General features: G+C 33.5%; 1 protein-coding gene across 2 annotated transcripts in view; it reads right to left on the reverse strand.

Moving 5' to 3' along the window:
* Tnks (tankyrase) overlaps window positions 1–20,301 on the reverse strand; it is a 207,707-nt gene that overhangs the window by 163,180 nt on the left and 24,226 nt on the right. The gene's annotated exons all lie outside the window — the stretch shown is intronic.

Raw genomic sequence — 20,301 nt, forward strand, 5'->3', positions numbered from 1 at the left:
TTTTACACATTTATACATTATTTCAATGTTTAGTACAAATATATATTATTTTAATGAAGTAATTGCTCCCTGGACAAAAATGATCTTTATGCATGCTTTAAGTATGTTTGCCAAAACAATGTTTTTCAAGGGCTGTTGTTTTAATTATTAAAGTTGTAACCAGCAGAGAGATAATAGCTGAATGGTTCTGTCAACTAAATAACATCATATATGGTGCCAGTATATGAAGCTAATAAAGTTAATTTAAAGTAAATCTATTAATTCAGATTAATAGATTAACAAGTCGTCTTAAAATAGTGAAGAAATGACTATTTTGCAAAATTATAAGGTTTTTGTCATACTTTTCTGGGTCATTGTCTTTCATATAAAAGTGATCAAAATTCAGAATCCTGTCAACATCTGAGACTTGTAATAAACTTAATTTCACCTAAGTAATCCATTTGTCCTTATGTGCCTCGTTACAGAGAGATCCATTTAACATTTTTCTGTGTATCTCACTGGGGGGAAAAAAAGGAAGAAACAAATGCAGTCCTATTAAGTTTCAAAAAATCCAGTTCTCTTAGATTAAGTTGGCTTAACTTACTAATAGCAATGTGTCATAGCTAAAGTTAAGAAGATAGCCCAAACTCAGAAGCTAAACCGCTCTGCTTAGAATCCCAATTCTGCTGCCATCAAGTTCTGGGACACTAGCAAGCCACTTTACCTCTCTGTGATTCTATTTTCTCATCTATAAATCAAGAGACAATTATAATAATACATACATCACAGAGTTGTTAGGAAGAGAAAAACAAGCATTTTTTTAAATGCCCGGAATATTCTAAGCATGAACATGTAACAATTTTGTTTTTCTTTTTTTTTTTTGGGGGGGGGGGGACGGGGGGCGTGGGGATTGAACTCAGGGGCACTCTATGACTGAGTCACATCCCCAGCCCTACTTTGTGTTTTATTTAGAGACAGGGTCTCACCAAGTTGCTTAACGCCTTGATAAATTGCTGAGGCTGGCTTTGAATTCGTGATCCTCCCACTTACTTCCTTCCTCAGCCTTTTTAGCCAAGCCAACCAAGGTGCTGGGATGGGATTACAGGCATGCACCCCCCTCAGCTGGCAACAATTTTCTTAAAAGGACATTACAAATATTTAATTACTGACTCAAAGGTACATTACATTACAGTAACTTAGCTACAGATTACTCTGTATGTGTATATTGAGGATTTTCACATCCAAGGTCAATTATATTCCTTTCGAAATGAACAAAGTTAAGCCGTAATGTATTCATGAAATCTGCATTATCTGCTTTCACAAATCAGTTTATTATAAGATTAAGGCAGGTACTAAAATAAATAAAGCAATCACAGTAACATAACATCCCTCTTTCTATCTAAAAATTTAAAGAGAATAAATCTGGAAAGAAAGTACTATCCCAGGAACTAGATAAACCGAGTTTGGGATACTGCTCTGTACTTGGTAACTGACCTTGGGCAAGTTAGTTAATCTCTTCTTTCATATAATGTTACCTAATTCAAAGAACTGCTATTATAATTAAATGAACTCAATAAACACCGTATATTATCCAAATCGGGATCTTTTCACCTGCCTCAAAAACAGAATCACAAACAGCTAAAAAAAAAAAAAAAAATTGTTGAATTAAAATAAAGACAAATCGGTAACAGCCAGAGGAACAATAAATTAATGTGAACCAAGCTTGAGGGAGATTGCTTTCTCTACAACTTGACTAGATTCAGCTAAAAGAAATAAACCTAAGAATTAAAGTGAGTATCTTTACAACCTGACCATGTGAGTTTAAAATAGGATCACAGAATTTTTCCAGCTCCTAAGGGGAGGACTGACTGCACATAAAGATGCTTCCTAACTTGACTTTCTGAATTCTTGACTAAAATGCTCATAACCACCCTTTCTCTCAAGTCCTCAAGGAATTCCTACTGTTCTAAACTTTCTATGTGTTACTCTGAGATCAAAGAAAACACTTTTAATATTACTAGTTTACAAGGTTTAATGTTACATATTTTAAAACATTCCCCAAAGAAACAAGATTAAACTTGTACCCTAATATTCTGATTCTGCTTTGAACTTTAGTTTTGTTTTTGTTTTATGGTACTAGGGATTGAACTCAGGACCTTGCGCATCCTAGGCAAGCACTGAGCTACATCACCAGACCCTTTTATTTGATTTTCAGACAGGGTCTTGCTAAGTTGCCTAGTCTTACTTCAAATTTGTGATCCTCCTGTTTCAGTCTCCCCAAGTAGCTGGGATTACAGGTGTGTGTCACCACACCCGGTTTGAACTTTGATTTCTTAAGAAATTATACCATTACTATTATTTTCCCATGCCTCTGAGAACTCACTTAACAGACTGAAACCTCAAAACAATACTGTAATTTGAATCTGAGGGAGACATAAAATATAATTTTAGGAGTTTCCATTCTCTGGGAAATTGTCGATATAAAATTAAGTAATTTTTAAAACTCGGTTTTGTTTTTCTATTGTATTTCATAAATTACCTATTTGCATTGTTCTTAATAGTAGTATTCACTTATGTATTTCAGATCTTACCTCACATCCATCCCCCAACTTCAAGAAGGAAAAGAATGCTCTTTTTTTTTTTTTCCTTTTTTAAAAATTTATTTTAAAGGAGGAAAAATTTATTTGGGGGTTCACAATTTGAGAAGTCTCAATTTACAGATGGCCAACTTCATTCCTTGGGGCCTGAAGTTAGGCAGAACATCATGATGGAAATGTGGGCAAAGAGGACCAAGCTAGGGACATAGTACCAGGAAGCAAAAAAAGTGCCTTTTTTCTTTTAATGAAGTTTCTCCTTTGTCCTTTCCCTTCCTCTCATTCCTAATGGGTTATAATTTTCAGAAGCAGCTACTATAATGCCCTCTGTCACTTGAAAGAGAACTACTTATCCATAAATCATTTGCTTTAAAAAATAATAACCATTGTTCATACCTCTTTAATATTAGTAAGCTTTCACTTTATACTTGGTCACAGCAAACCAGAACTTTATTCTCCTAATATTGAAATACTCATGGGGAAATTGTTGTATAAATAATTTTCCATAATCTTACATGTAATATGTCTATTAAGTCAAAATCTAAAAAATAAAAGGGGACCTTATCCCATGTCTTACTAAATCACAATTCAAGTTTATAAAATTACAAAGGTTATAAAAGAAAGGGCATAATACTAATTCACATTGATAGTAACAAATAACAGTATATGGGTAAATGTCAATGAGTCATTAAGCTTTTTCTGGGTGTTCACTTTGTGTCAGAATACCAAAGTCATCTATGCAAATATCTGTTTCATCCAAGGAGAAAGAGAGCAAGAGCAAGCAAGCAAACATTTACTGTGGCTCTGATTGTTTTAGATGTGTTATTTCCTTTAACATTACATAACCTTACACAGTAGACATGGTGCCCATTTTAGTTAAGCAAAAAAGCAATTAAATTACTTGTATAAATTCACAATTGTTAAGTGAAAAACTAGATTTCTTACATAATTCTAAAACCATTTAAATTATTTGATCATTCTATACAAGTGCAAACTAAAATTATCCCAGAACTATAACTTCACCTTTCCTCTCCTTTTATGAATTTTAAGAGGCATATCTACACATTTATAAATATCCACTATTCCTATATTCAATGTCCTCGTCCTAACAACCCTATCAAACAATACCCCTGTGGGAACACTTGAAACCATAATTCTGACTAACATCCATGACAGCCTGTGTTCTCTTAAGGAGACCCACTGGAACTATCCTGCTCTTGTTCCCTCAATCCTCATACTTGAGCATATTCTTTCAAAAGATCACACTCAAAGCTGTGCCCTAAACAGGCAAAACAAAATCTGCACAACAGCAAATTTAGAAACTTTCAGGTCCCCAAATAAACAAATATTTGGATACACAGTGTTTGGGAGGTTTTATTGTTGTTTTGTAAATCTTATTTATACTGTCATATATGGGGACAAAATATCAAACAACAGTGCACATTTTTAATCCTGGATTCTGTTTACACATGAAAAGTCTAGCACTCACACAATTTGAAAAAGATTATCAGATTTTAAAAAGCCAAGATTTGTTTTAAAGTATATACTTTTTAAGCTTATAAATACAATTATACTATACTTCACAGCTTTCTAATTTAGTGAGGACTCCCTAAAATCTTTTGTCTCCAAACTGACCTGCCTCTGAAATCTCAATAATTGTGGAACTGTAAAAAGTGAGAAAACAGCTCAGATAAAATGGTTACCACGTAAAGTAAGAATTGACTGGTTACATGAGCCATTTTTCTCAAATACCATTAAATAAAAGCCCAAACGTTAAGTCATGCATCACTGAAACCCACAGATTGTTTTGAACTATCTTGGTCAATCTAAAGTAAAAAAATGTATGTATGAGGGGTTTCTATTCTTATTGTTTGGAGGGGGTAGTTACTCTTTCCTACTAATTTAAGTAGCTTTGCCATATTTCTTAAGGCTTTAAGAGAGTGAAGACATTCATACTAATACATTTCCAAGAATTCTAAAATATGATAAACAAATATAAAACTATACACATATGTGTATTTGAGTTTGTGTATTATATGTACATTTACCACCATTATTCAATATGCCTACAATAATAGTATCAAATTTATTAGGTAAATGTATAACTACTCTAACCTTCTTGAAAAGCAGACAAATCATCAAGATAAGGATGCTCAGTGCCAGTGGGGATTATCTCAGAAGAGAAAAATCACTGACACCCTGGCTTCTCTTTTTAAGAATGCAAGTACAGAACTTTGCCAACTTTTAGTTTTTATGAAAATGCTACACTGAGATTTATTTATAAGATTCCAATTCAGTTTTTATATATGAAACTAATGTTAAAAAAGCAAAATGCAGGTATTCTGGCAGGAAAGGATAAAGAAGACAATAATGAAATAAGACCAAGGAAATCATATTTAAGGCTTTGCTAAAATTTTAAACTAATCTTTGCAAGGTATATGGAAGTTGGGGGAAAAGAACTATCTATTCTTAACGTAGTTCATTTATGGATGATATATGCAAAGATAATGTGAATGACTAAATCAAGAGCCCTAATGGAGTCTTCCAGTAGCTAAAACCTCTTCATTCCTTATTAAGAAGCTGTGGATTTCCATGAGTTTCCTAGAGTAACTAAGTAACTATACAGTCATTCAAAGAAAATTAATTTTCTAGAGTACTGTTTATAAAATAACGAAAACCAGAACTAGCCTAACTGCTCTAGAACAGAAAACTGATTTTAAAAAAATAAACATTATTTTTATAAAATTCTTGAAGCCTTTAAAATTAGATTATATTAAAACATTCAGTGATAACAAAATATGTTTAAAACAAAGTGAAAAGGGGAGAATAAAACAATGCATGGAATGGTCCCATTTTATGTAAAATGGATTGTGAACACTGTCTAACAGCACTAATCAAACTTTCTATATTAATGGAAATTTCTACATCTTCACTCTCCAATATGATAAACAATAGCCTTCCTTTCTGCCCATCCCAATCCCCAATCACTCCCAGTTCCAGGGCATGAATTCACTGATGGATAATGTATTTTACCTCAGAGTTCTCACTATTACACTAATGTATATTCACGAGTGTTGTATGAGTCTTAATCTTGAACCAAAGCCAGCTTAGTAACAAATGAGTTTCAAGTAATACCAGCAGAATTAAAAAAAAAAAAAAAAAAATGATCACATCCCACTTTGGCAAAAAGTTTGGCACAAAATTTGCAACAATTATAAAGTGATATATGGGTAGGTAGCCATAGAAGTGTCAGATAACTTAAACTAAAATTCATAGTGGAAAAATAAAAATTACTTTTCTAGAAAACATATATAAAGCAAAATTATAAGAAAATTATGAGAAGGATATTACCTTAGAATTTATGTACAAAGTAGGTTTAAATTTTAGTAGACATTGAATTTTTTGATACTTTTTACAAAGCCTATATAAAGATTATTTTCTAACTTTAAAATGTGCTAAATATTAGGTGGTTTAAAAGCTAAACTAAAAAAGAATGAAAAAAGAATTAATCTGGCAGACTTGCAAAATGAAATTAACTTCTTATGCTTAAAATGTACTCAATAAATCATCTCTAAATTTAGCAGACAAAAACTTCAGTTCTCAATCCAGACATTTCTTTTATAACAACGTTTTATCAGCTCAACAGACTGTAGGCAGAAGAGCAACTTTCTTCTTTACTCACTAGCAAAATTAATCTGAATCATCAATCTCACGCAAAGGACATAAATATTAATGAAATTAACTAGGCTAAGTGCTTTGGGATAGCTCAAGGGAAAATCCTTTACTAATATCATCTATCCACAACAATTTTGGTTAAATTTACCACCATTACCTTTTCCTTTCTACCTTCCTATCTCCACTCATCTCCCATGAGAGGCAACCCAAAAGATTTGATCTGTAAGTAATAACAAAAAAGTTTTTTTCACAGAAAGTTTCTTTCCAGAAAAATCCATTATAGCCAAAAGTCAAGGCACAATTAGAATCAACATTTCTTTTTTAAAAATATTTATTTATCAATCATTAGTTTTAGGTGGATACATTACTTTTTTTTTTTTTTTTTTTTTAATGTGGCACCGAGGATTGGACCCAGTGCCTCCTGCACGCTAGGTGAGCACTCTACCACTGAGCCACCACCCCAGCCCCTGGAATCAACATTTCAAGGAAACCTGATGAAAGATAAGTAGTTACTTGACAAATGCCTGATATCTAAATAATTCATATCCAACTGTAAAATGTGTTTTGTACCTGTATATGAACACAGAATATCTGATATATGGCAATTCACACCACTTCAAGTTAAATTCAAAATATTACCTAATAGAAAATTACTTAGTTTCTTTATCTATAATGCATGCTAATGAAAAAAAAAATCATCTTCTTGTGAACTTCTGTCACTCCATACTAATTTCTCAAGTACATGATTAGATAATAATATTAAACAATGAGACTACAAGAAAGAGGTTTCATTCTACCACAAAGAACTATCAATCAATCTGTGAATCTAATAACAATCTAACTAACAATCTACTATCTATCAAGCAACCTATCAAGCAAGATTTAAAAACAGTATTATGGGAACATATAACAAGGAACTTAAACCAATTTGAAATCTACTTAAATTCACACTTTTTCTGATTCAGCTTAAAAGACTGGTCCTATAGCTGCATTAAAGAGCAAATATATTCAGTGAACAGAGGGTTGACATCCACTTTTAGATGCCAATGAGAACTAGAGGGTTAGACTATAACCATATGTATAGGAGTCTTTGATACAACATTTTTCATCTTTTAATATTGTAGGCATATGAAAAGTTGTAAGAATTCCACCAAAGCCAATAACATGAAGAAATAGCTCAAAGGATATCTATGTGTCTTCTGACTCTGGAAAAGCAGATAATGTTCACGATGCTATCAGAAGACATTAAAGGAAAGTATGAACCAAAAAAAAAAATTTAAGTATTAGTGATCCTTCATTTATGAAATGGTTTCAAGCAATGAAATATTACTTTCAAACCAAAAACTGTTTTTCTGCATTTTTTGCAATATAATTATAACTATAATCTTATATCACTGTAAACTGCTTTTAATGTAAGTATAATTGCCAAATATAAATATGACCTTACTCCATGCTGGTAAACTTTTCGTATTTTAATTGATAAATTCAGATTTCACCAAAATTAAAAATATTTGCTTATCTAAAGATACCATTAAGAAAATGGAAGACAAAATTCAGATTAGGAGAAATTATTTCATGATATACCCATCCAATAAACACCATAGACAAACTACAAGAAGAATTCTCATAATTCATTAAGAAAAATCAAAACAAACAACAAAACAGTCAAAAGATCTAAACCGACACTTTACAAAAGAATGTATTCAAATCCCAGTAGGTACATGCTGAACAAGTTCAGCCATCAAGAAAATGCATTTTCTTTTATAATCCAAACTACACTTATCATTCCACCCAGCCATCCCTAGGGATCAATCCAAAAAAAAAAAAACCAATTGGTTTACACCAAGACACACATACCAGTGGTTCCTAGCCCAGCAGGAAGCTTTGTAAGAGCCACCAACTGGAAACAATCCAAAGAGCCACCAACTGTGCCACATCCATACAATGGAACACTATACAAGAAAATAGGAACCACTAATACACATACAATACACATACATACTGTTACCTAAATGAGCCCCTACAAAAAGGAAATGACTCAAATAACTACATTTTAGCTAAACAGGTCAAAGAATCACATAAAACGGGGTACATTACTACCACACTTGCAGAAATAATAAAATGGCAGTTTCATTATTAGGATATCATTATCATCATTATTAAAAAAGATTATCAAGGAATGATTAAAAAAAGTAAGTATTCAATTTTCCATTCATTCCTTGATAATTATACTGGAATGAATGGAAAACTGAATAGCCACAAGGAAACAAATGAAGCTAACCTATCCTCTCATGTGATATATCAATAGATCAAACACCAAGAGCTCAAACTTATAATTATAAGAAAAAACATAGGGTTAAATCTTCATGCACACTGGCCTGCACAGGACCCAGGCTCACAGTAGGCCCGGGTCTATCCCTCCACCAGCAGGCACACCCGCTGGAGCCCAGCCTCCAGCACAGGACCACCCCTTTCAACCAGTCGAATATGAGGGAGCCCGGGCCCGGCCCAGATCTGCCCACATCAACTTCCTCAGGACCCAAGACCAGGGTAGGTCCAAGTTCACCCCCTGACATACCTGGGAGACTAAAGCCTAACTCACTTTTGTCTTGGGACACTGCAGTTATCACCATAGCCTTCCCCAGGCAGTAGCTCCTAACTTTCTGACAATAGATAGGGCCTAGAAGCAGTTGAATCTCAGAGCAGGCATCCCAAAGAAAGTGTGAGGCCCACCCTTTCAGTCCTATCTCTGTAAGACATCCGTAACATCAACTATTTTCTCGAGGTACCTTGGCTATTGCCACCACACCTTTAGTTGCAATAGCATACATTGAGGGACACCCAACAGGGTCTGGAAGCCCAACATCAAGGTGAGCTGCAGACATTCTGCATGGGTACTTCAAGAATATAGGGTAGAAACTGTAATATCTCAGATCGACACTGCAAAAAAGAAAGATACATAGACAACATGAAAAACCAAGGGAGGAAAGTGCCCCAAACAAACCAGGATACTATAATAACAGAACCCATGGACAGTGAAGTTGATGAAATGTCAGAGAAGGAATTCAGAAGGTTCATAATTAAAATGATCTGTGAATTAAAGAATGACCTAAATGAGCAAATACAGGCAAAAATTGATCATTCCAACAAAGAGATAAGAGAGCAAATACAGGTAACAAAAGATTACTTAAAGAGACTCTGAAAAAAAAAAAAAATCAAAAACCCTTGAAATGAAGGATACAATAAACCAGATAAAAAACTCAATAGAGAGCATAACCAACAGACTAGATCACTTGGAAGAAAAACATGAGATAATGAAGACAAAGTATACAATCTGGAAAATAAAGTTGCTCACCCAATTAAGATAGTAAGAAACCATAAACAGAACATCCAAGAATTATAGGACAGCATCAAAAGACCAAATCTAACAGTTACTGGGATAGAGGAAGGCACAGAGTTTCAAACCAAAGGAATGCACAATCTCTTCAATGAGATAATATCAGAAAATTTCCCAAGCATGAAGAACAAATTGGAAAACCAAATACAAGAGGCTTGCAGGACACCAAATGTACAAAATTACAACAAATCTACACCAAGGCACATTATAATGAAAACGCCTAGCATGCAGAATAAGGATAGAATCTTAAAAGCCGCAAGAGAGAAGATTCAGATAATATATATAGGAGGAGACCAATTTGGATCTCAGCAGATTTTTCAAACCAGACCCTCAAACCCCAACAACATATACCAAGATCTGAAAGAAAATGAATGCCAACCAAGAATCTTATATCCAGCAAAATTAAGCTTTAGATTTGATAATGAAATAAAAACCTTCCATGATAAACAAAGTTATAAGAATTTACAACTAGAAATCCTGCACTACAGAACATCCTCAGCAAAATATTCCACGAAGAGAAAATGAAAAACAATGATAAAAATCAGCAGAGGGAGGGATTACACTAAAGGAAAATCTAATCAGAGGAGAAAACAAGTCACATTACATACCACTCTCTCATCCTTCAATGAGAATACACTTTCTTCTCAATAATAACCCTAAATGATAATGGCCTAAACTCACCAATCAAAAGACATAGACTAGCAGACTGGATTAAAAAAAAAAAAAAAAAAGACCTAACTATATGGTGCCTCCAAGAGACTCAGCTCATACAAAAAGACATCCACAGACTAAAGGTGAAGGGTTGGGAAAAATCATACCACTCACATGGACTGCAGAAGCAAGCAGGGGTTTCCATCCTCATATCAAATAAAGTACACTTCGAGCTACAGTCAATCAACAAGGATAAAGAAGGACACTACATACTACTCAAAGGAGTCATACACCAACAAGACATAACAATTATAAATATATAAGCCCCAAACAATGGAGCATCTACGTTTATCAAACAAACTCTTCTCAAGTTCAAGAGTCAAATAGATTACAACACAATAATTTTGGGTGATTTTAACAAACCTCTTTCATCACTAGATAGATCTTTCAAACAAAAGCTGAACAAAGAAATTACAGAACAATAATACAATCAAAAACTTAGACTTAACTGACATATATAGAATATGTCATCCTTCAATGAGAGAATACACTTTCTTCTCAACAGCACATGGATCCTTCTCTAAAATAGATCATATATTATGCCACAAAGCAATTCTGTAAATATAAAAAAGTAGAGATACTACCCTGCAATCTATCAGATCATAATGGAATGAAATTCTAAATCAATGATAAAATAAAAAATAAAAGGTACTCCAACACATGAAGACTAAATAATATGCTACTGAATGAACAATGGGTTATATAAGACATCAAGGAGGAAATTTAAAAAATTTTAGAAATGAATGAGAACACAGATACAACACATCAAAATCTCTGGGACACTATGAAAGCAGTACTAAGAGGAAAATTCATTGCATGGAGTTCATTCCTTAAAAGAAGAAAAAGTCAACAAATAAATGACTTAACATTACATCTCAAAGCCCTAGAAAAAGAACAAATCTACACAAAAAGCAGTAGAAGACAGGAAATAATTAAAATCAGAGCTAAAAATCAATGACACTGAAACACAAGAAACAACTGAAAAATTTACAGAACAAAAAATTGGTTCTTTGAATAAAATAAATAAAATTGACAGACTCTTAGCCATGCTAACGAAGAGAAGGAGAGAAAAAACTCAAATTACTAACATAGTGATGAAAAAGGAAATATCACGACAGACACTACAGAAATACAGAAGATAATTAGAAATTATTTTGAAAACTTTTACTCCAATAAAATAGAAAATTTCGAAGGCATCGACAAATTTCTAGAATCATATAATTTGCCCAAATTGAGTCAGGATGATACACAATTTAAACAGATCAATTTAAGCAACAAAATAGTAGACGCTATCAAATGTCTACTAACCAAGAAAAGCCCAGGACCAGATGAATACACAGCCAAGTTCTACAAGACCTTTAAAGAAGAGCTAATACCAATATTCTTCAATTTATTTCAGGAAATAGAAAAAGAGGGAGCACTTCCAAACTCATTCTATAAGGCCAATATCACCCTGATTCCAAAATCAGGCAAACACAAAATGGATCAAAGACCAAGGAATAAAACCAGAGACCAATATCTCTAATGAACATAGATGCAAAAATTCTCAATAAAATTCTGGCAAATCGAATACAAAAATATATCAAAAAAATTGTGCACCACAATCAAGTGGGATTCACCCAGGGATGCAAGGTTGATTCAACATATAGAAATCAATAAATGTAATTCATCACATCAATAAACTTAAAGAATCATATGATCATCTCAATAGCCGCTGAAAAAATGCACCACCCCTTCATGTTCAAAACACTAGAAAAATTAGGAATAACAGGAATGTACCTCATCATAAAGGCTATCTATGCTAAGCCCCAGACCAATATCATTCTAAATGGAGAAAAATTGAAGGCATTCCCTCGAAAAACTGGAACAAAACAGGGATGCTCTTTTTCACCACTTCTATTTAACACAGTTCTTGAAACACTGGCCAGAGCAATTAGACAGAAAAAAAAGAAATTTAACAGGATACACATAGGAAAAGAACTCAAATTGGCACTATTTGCTGATGATATAATTCTATACCTAGAAGACCCTAAAAGTTCTACCAGAAAACTTCTAGAACTAATAAATGAATTCAGCAAAGTAGCAGGATATAAAATCAACACCCATAAATCAAACGCATTTCTGTATATCAGTGACAAATCCTCAGAAAGGGAAACGAGGAAAACTACCCCATTTACAATAACCTCAAAAAAACAAAATACTTGGGAATCAACTTAACAAAAGAGGAGAAAGATCTATAATGAAAATTACAGAATCCTAAAGAAAGAAATCAAAGAAGACCTTAGAAGTGGAAAGATCTACCTTGCTCTTGGATAGGCAGAATTAATATTATCAAAATGACCAGACTACCAAAAGCACTATACAGATTTAATACAATTCCAATCAAAATCCCAATGACATTCCTCATAGAATTAGGAAAAACTAGTCATGAAATTCATCTGGAAAAATAAAGAGACCCAGAATAACTAAATCAATCCTCAGCAGGAAGAGGGAAGCAGGTGGCATGGCTATACCAGATCTTAAACTATACTACAGAGCAATAATAACAAAAACATGGTATTGGCACCAAAACAGACTAGTAGACCAATGGTACAGAACAGAGGACACAGAGACTAATCCACAAATTACAATTATCTTATGTTAGACAAAAACACGCAGTGAAAAAAAGATAGCCTCTTCAACAAATGGTACTGGGAAAATTGGAAATCCATATGCAACAAAATGAAATTAAACCCCTATCTCTCACCACACACAAAACTCAATTCAAAATGGATCAAAGACCTAGGAATAAAACCAGAGACCCTGCATCTGATAGGAGAAAAAGTAGACCCTAATCTCCATCATGTGGGATTAGGCCCCAACTTCCTTAATAAGACTCCTGTGGCACAAGAATTAAAATCAATAATCAATAAATGGAATGGACTCAAATTAAAAAGTTTCTTCTCAGCAAAAGAAACAATCTATGAGGGGAATAGAGAACCTACATCTTGGAAGCAAATCTTTATCCCTCATACATCAAATAGAACACTAATCTCTAGGATACATAAAAAACTCAAAAAGCTAAACTCCAAAAAAACAAATAACCCAATCAATAAATGGATCAAGGACCTGAAGAGACACTTCTCAGAAGATGATGTACAATCAATCAACAAATACATGCAAAAATGTTCATCATCACTAGCAATCAGAGAAATGCAAATCAAAACCACTCTAAGATTTCATCTTTCTCCAGTCAGAATGGCAGTTATTATGAAGACAAACAACAATAAGTGTTGGCGAGGATGTGGGGAAAAAGGTACACTCATACATTGCTGGTGGGACTGCAAATTGGGAAAACTGGGACAGCCAATATGGAAAGCAGTATGGAGATTTCTTGGAAAATTTGGAATGGAACCACCATTTGACCCAGCTATCCCTCTCCTTGGTCTATAACCAAAGGACTTAAAAACAGCACACTACAGGGACATAGCCACATCAATGTTTATAGCAGCACAATTCACAATACCTAAACTGTGGAACCAACCTAGATGCCCTTGAGTAGATGAATGGACAAAGAAAATGTGGCATATATACACAATGGAATATTACTCAGCAATAAAAGAGAATAAAATCATGGCATTTGCAGGTAAATGGATGGAGTTAAAGAAGATAATGCTAAGTGAAGTTAACCAATCCCAAAAAACCAAATGCTGAATGTTTTCTCTAATATAAGGAGGCTGATTCATAGTGGGGTAGGGAGGGGGAGCATGGGAGGAACAGACTAACTCTAGATAGGGCAGAGGGGTGAGATGGGAAGGGAGGTGGCATGGGTTAGAAATGATGGTGGAATGTGATAAACATTATTATCCAAAGTATGTGTATGAAGACACGAATTGGTGTGAATATACTTTGTATACAACCAGAGATATGAAAAATTGTACTCTATATGTGTAATAAGAATTGTAATGCATTCTGTTGTCATATATAAATAAAAAAAATTTTAAAAGTCTTCATGATCTAGAGTTTGCAATGTAGTCACAAATGTGACACCAAAGCACAAGCAACAAAAGAAAAAAAGCAGACTCTTTAATGATTACCAACATAATTCCATCTATAACCTAACTCCTATTTGCATGTAAAGTAACATATTCCCAGGTTCCCAGGATAAGATGTGGACATTTCTGGGCCATTATTCTGTCTGCCACATATAGTAATCCTCTTTATTCACAGGGTATTGGCCTCAGGACAACCCCTACACCAAAAAATATCAAAATCCCTGAATAATAAAGTCACTCATATAAAAATGGCATAGTATTTGCATATAAACTACCACCCTTATTATTTAAATCATGTCTTGATTTCTTATAATAATGCAATGTAAATGTTATGTAAATAGGTGTTACACAATATGATTTAGGAAATTATGACCAAAAAAAATCTACATGTTTAAATAGAGGCAATCCTCCTCCTACCCCTGAACATGCTCAATCTACAATTGTTTCGATCTACAGATGAAGAATCTTTGATGTGGAAAAGTCAACTGAATATATCCCTTCTTATAATCAGAAAAGGTTTTAAAAGCACAACCACATTAAATTTATATAGGATTTCAACATCTCATAATGTCTTTATAAAATTCCAGCAAGATATTTTTTAATAGTTTTTTAGATGTGTAGACCTTCATTTACTTATACATGGTGCTAAGAATCGAACCCAGTGCCTCACACATGCTAGGCAAGCACTCTACCACTGAGCCACAGCCTCAGCCCCCAGCAAGATATTTTTATTTGATAATCAAAGCAATTAAGGTACAGAGAATAATCTGCCCCATAATATATCCCTAACCAACGTGCTTGCTAATGGAAGATGCAAAGGTAGTCTCCAGGTGCTCTGGCTTCTACTTGATTGCTTTTCATAACAGATGGCAATGGTTCTCAACTACCCTAAAAGCAAAGTTCATCAAGGCTGATAATTCCATATTATATCAGCCCACAAATCAACAAATCAATTAGATTATTTGCCACTTAATTTCATAGATGTATATACACATGAAAATACATAAATTTATATGTATATATAAACTATGTATGCAATATATTATCACATTGTTTTAAATTATTTTTAATCAAGATTTCACCTCAGTGGACATATTACATTTAATTGAATGAACGCAAATTTTACCTGTGTAAGTGATTGAAAGCTGAAGGTATGCCCTGTATTTTCTAAGGCCAAAAAAAAAAAAAAAATGGGGGAAGGAGAGAGAATCAATTTAAAAGGGGAAGAATAGGGGAAAACTGTTTAATAAGAAAGAATTCCTAAATTGTAAGTGAGAGAAAAAAACTGGCAGAAATCCTATTACATGTTAAATAATTAACTGAAGTTCTGAACTGAGATGGGAAAATGAGAATTACAGCTAATTGCTTTCACTAGTTCATTTAGATAACCAACTTAATTTTAATTATGTTATTAAATGATACTATCTTTACATAGTTTGCCTAATCTCTTCAAATAAACCAATATGCTTATAGACTTTTAAGAAAAATACCATCAAATCTCATTTTCTCTTGCATTTTCAGTAAATATAAAAGCAACTGAATATCATGTAATAACAGGAAAATTATTTCTAATCATGTTATTTCAACAATAAGCTATTGGGCATTACCATACTGATATTACGCTATATATCATATAGGGATATTACATGAAGATGCTTTACTTGTATTATCTTAATCACCCTAACTAGAAGACATACAATTTTTACCCCTATTTTAATAACAAAAGATGTTAACTCACTCAAGGACCCTGGTCTCTGACTTTAACCACTAAGATATAATCCCACTGATCCTAGAAAACGTATCTATTTTTTTAAGTCCTATTAAATTTTACAAAGCAGTATGAATTTTGGACTTCCAAGTAAGATAAAGAGTTAAGATCCCACAAGTCCATATACAAGATAAAGGAAAACAAAAAGTGTTTAAAAGTGTGCAGAAAGAAAGCAAGTTAACAGCAGCTTTGTTTCCTAATATAACAACATACTTACTACATTCAGCCTTTCTTACTCTCAAAAAGGTGAAGAACTGCTCTCTATTAAGGGAGCTGCAGTTCAATCCTTTTCTTCTAACAGTCTTTGGAAGGTATTCCATTGCGTTCAAGCCTTCAATGTTGTAAATGATTTTCTTTCCCCTCTCTGTAGGCAGCGATTCTCCCCAGACAACTTCAGTATGGCCCCTCTTCAATGTAGCCTATCAATGCAGTATGAAACTCCTTAAGCCTTTTCAACATCTAAATGGGATTTTCTTCCTTATCATTTAATTATTATTGAGCTCTTCCATTAGTTCTTTTTTCTTTTCCTTCTGGAACTCCTATAACATGTAGAGTTTTAAAACAGTGTTACCTTTTCCGGATTTATAGTCTTCCTCATGATTTTCATGTGTTAACATTTTTGCCTATATTGGGGGATATTTCCCAAATCTGATCTTTAAGGCTACTAATATTGTTTTTATTCATTTATTGAACTTTTGATTTCAAAAAAATTATTTTGGGGGACTCCAGAAAGTCTCTTCCATATTAATTTTTAATTAATTTTCCTGAGGGATATTTTTAAGTTAGGTACTCATCTGATCCCTTCAATCGTCCTAGATATATATGCTAACTATTCTCTCAATCTTCCTCTCCAATTGACATGAGTGGTTATTTTTCATTTAACTTACCAGGTTTCGGGTCCAGATGTTGGGGTATTCCAAAGTGAGAATCCCAGATGTGTTAGAAAACCATGCCCCATATTATCTTTAGAATTACTTTCCATGATAGCCAGCAAGCTGTCCTTCCTGGAGGCACAAGAGGAGGCCTCCAAAGGCAATATATTCTGTTCCCTTCACCCTTGAAAATTCCAGAGAATAAGAAGTGGGCAGGTGATATACATAGGAATAGCAGGAAGGCAATGGAAATAGGCAAAAATGTTAACACATGGAAACTGAACAGACAGGAAGGTATAAAACCAACCTTGGAAAACAAGTCTATACGGTAAGTAGAAGAAAGCATAACTGTCTTTTAGTAAGAACTTTATAGCCTGACCACTGCCAACTCTGCAACAAAAAAATCTGATGCTTAGAATGATTCTTTAATATCTCTATAACTTTGTACTCAAAATTCTACATTATAGAATGGAGTGTCTGATTGACCAGAGGTCATTACTGACTACCCAAAGGGTAGAAAGAAGGAATATCTGACTCCACCTGTTTCTGTATTTCTCCCTATTGTGAACATCCATAGTTTCAAATCTCCAAAACCAGGAATGAAAAAGGAGAAAAAAAAAAAAGAAAGAAACAAATGACAGATATCCATCATTATTACTTCCAGAATTTATATCAACTGACTGCATGAAAAGTTTATTCCTACAATTTGCTTTTAAAACAGTTTCCAAGCATCAGCATTTAGAAAGTCTCAAAAAAAAAAAAAAAAAAAATCACGTTATAAATGCAGAAAACAGCATTTATTTTAATTTTCTTGAAACTATATTATGAACATATGGAGAAATTATTAAGTTTTAAAGGCAGAAAGTGTGATTTCTGGCATAAATTGGGTTTGTCATAAACAATACAAAAGTATCATAAACATCACTTTAATCAATTTCATGACCTGAGTCTTAAGTAGCTGCTTTAATTATACAAGCACTTAAGTTGGTTTTTAAATAACCTCAGTCTATACTTTCTTATTTTTCATGGTAGCTAAATAGTAGCTTTAAAGGGTTAAAAACTTCTAAATTGGTATTTTTAAGTGTCAATAAGTGATGAACAGAGAAAACCAGGAAATCTATAAAACAGAGTAGTCAAAACTCAAGTTGAGATCTTAGCAATAGTAACAGCAGCAATTAATATCACTTAATATTTTCTGAGTATGTACAAGATATTCTTCTAAGTACATGTATTTGCTAATCCTCTCAAGAATCCCAGAGAAAGATGTATATATAGTACTCCTATTTTACATATAATAAAACGTGAGAGGTTAAGTAAGTAGCCCCTTATCTCACCCACAGCAGAAAACTGGTGAGGTGAGGATGTAAGACCAAGCATGTCTTTATGGCAATCTGCCTTAAAACTCCCCTTAAGCCAATAATAATATTTGCTATTATATTTCATATATAGAGGTATGATTAATCTTAAGATATAAGATATTTCATCATCTAGGCAAAAACCTTTAAAAATCAATTTTGTAGACCAGTCTTTGAAAATTATCATACTCAAACAAAAAGGAAAACAGGCTTTCAATACTTTTGTTCAGTAGCTAAAAACAGAAATTTTCTTCATAGAAACACTTAAGATTTCTTTTACTATGCTCAAATTCAGTAAGTATTACATAGATGCTATCAGAGATTCCAAAGGATTGAGAAAGTTCCTGAAAGGTAAGTATCAGAAAGGTGTACAACCAATCTTGAGTTCCCTATTACATAGTTCAATAGCAAGTGTATCTCAAATATATTTTGATCACAGTTTCACAGGTACTCTTCCCTTTCCCTCAATTCTTATAAGGCCACAAAACTTATAACAAAAGAAGAGCAATATGTGCCACTGCCTACTGAGGACTGTGGGAATTGGGGGCTGCAGGGATCCATTCCTTAAATATTCAAGCACTATACTTAATCCTATCAACAGAACCTAGATAAAAAATGGTATTTTCATTGTGTACTTTGGGAGGAGGATGAAGAGGAGAAGAATATTAGTTTCAATAATAAATTCAAAGCACTGATAAAAAAATTCATAAATATAGGTATAAAAACTTAATTCTGAAGTTTAAAAAGGTGAAAATCGTGTAAAATTATGACTAATGACAGATAAAAATCCAATGGATATGACGATAAGATGACACAGAAATAGTGATGACAGGGATGCTAAAAATCTAGTTTAAGAATAACTATCAAGTTCAACAATAGTGATTACATACAAAAGCAAGTAATTTAAGAAGTTTTGTGGTCAGAAAAAAGGATAAGTTCAAGCTTTTCAAGGTAGTCTTATGTAAGAACTTGGCACAGGATATGGCAGAGTTAGTGAGAAGCTCGGGAGGAAATGAGAGGATCAACCCAAAGTAGAAGATGCCAGAGAGCTAGATGGGCAGGATGTCCAAAGGTTTATGTCAACAGATGCTGAAGTAACCAAGGATAATGACTGGGAATGTGATAAAGAAGTTGTGCCAGATAAAGCAAAAATTTGAGGAAAACTGAAAAATATATGGAGGCTGGAATAGATGTCTATAAGGGGGAAACCACTATTAAGAGGAAGTCTTAATAGTGGTACCACCAGTACATTTTTTAAAATGTTAACATAAAGACAATAATGAGGACTGGGGTTGTGGCTCAGAGGTAGAGCACTCGCCTAGTGAGGCACTGGGTTTGATCCTCAGCACCACATAAAAATAAAATGAAGGTACTGTGTCCATCTACAACTGAAAAATAAACATTTCTTTTAAGAGATAATAATATATTAATTTCTCATGTGTGAAAAAGAAATACTGAATGACTATAAATTAAAATAATTTAGATATTTAAAATGGTTGAAAAATTCAATAAGGTTTGAAATCACTTTTTGTAGCTTAAAAATTCTAAGCTTTTAACTACTGGATATAAAACACATAATCAGGAATGGGAAGACTCTGCAGCCAGGTAAGTAATTTGCAAAAAAAAAGGGAAGGGGGCTGGGGGCTGGGGTTGTAGCTCAGTGGTAACATGCTCTCCTAGCATGCATGAGGCACTGGGTTCGATCCTCAGCACCACATAAAAATAAATAAAGACCATCAACACTAAAACACATAATCAGAGCTTTCCAGTTCTAGTGAAACTGGCTGGTGTTCAATTTTAGTAACTTACAGAGAAGGTCTTTGGTTTAGTACTAGATGACTTTCTCTGAACCAAGCTATCATATCCAAATACGCCATCTAATTTAGTAAGAATTTGTACTTTATAACAGCTCTCAT

Source organism: Marmota flaviventris, chromosome 3 (genome assembly GCF_047511675.1).
Source record: "Marmota flaviventris isolate mMarFla1 chromosome 3, mMarFla1.hap1, whole genome shotgun sequence".
In the NCBI taxonomy this organism is placed as follows: domain Eukaryota; kingdom Metazoa; phylum Chordata; class Mammalia; order Rodentia; family Sciuridae; genus Marmota; species Marmota flaviventris.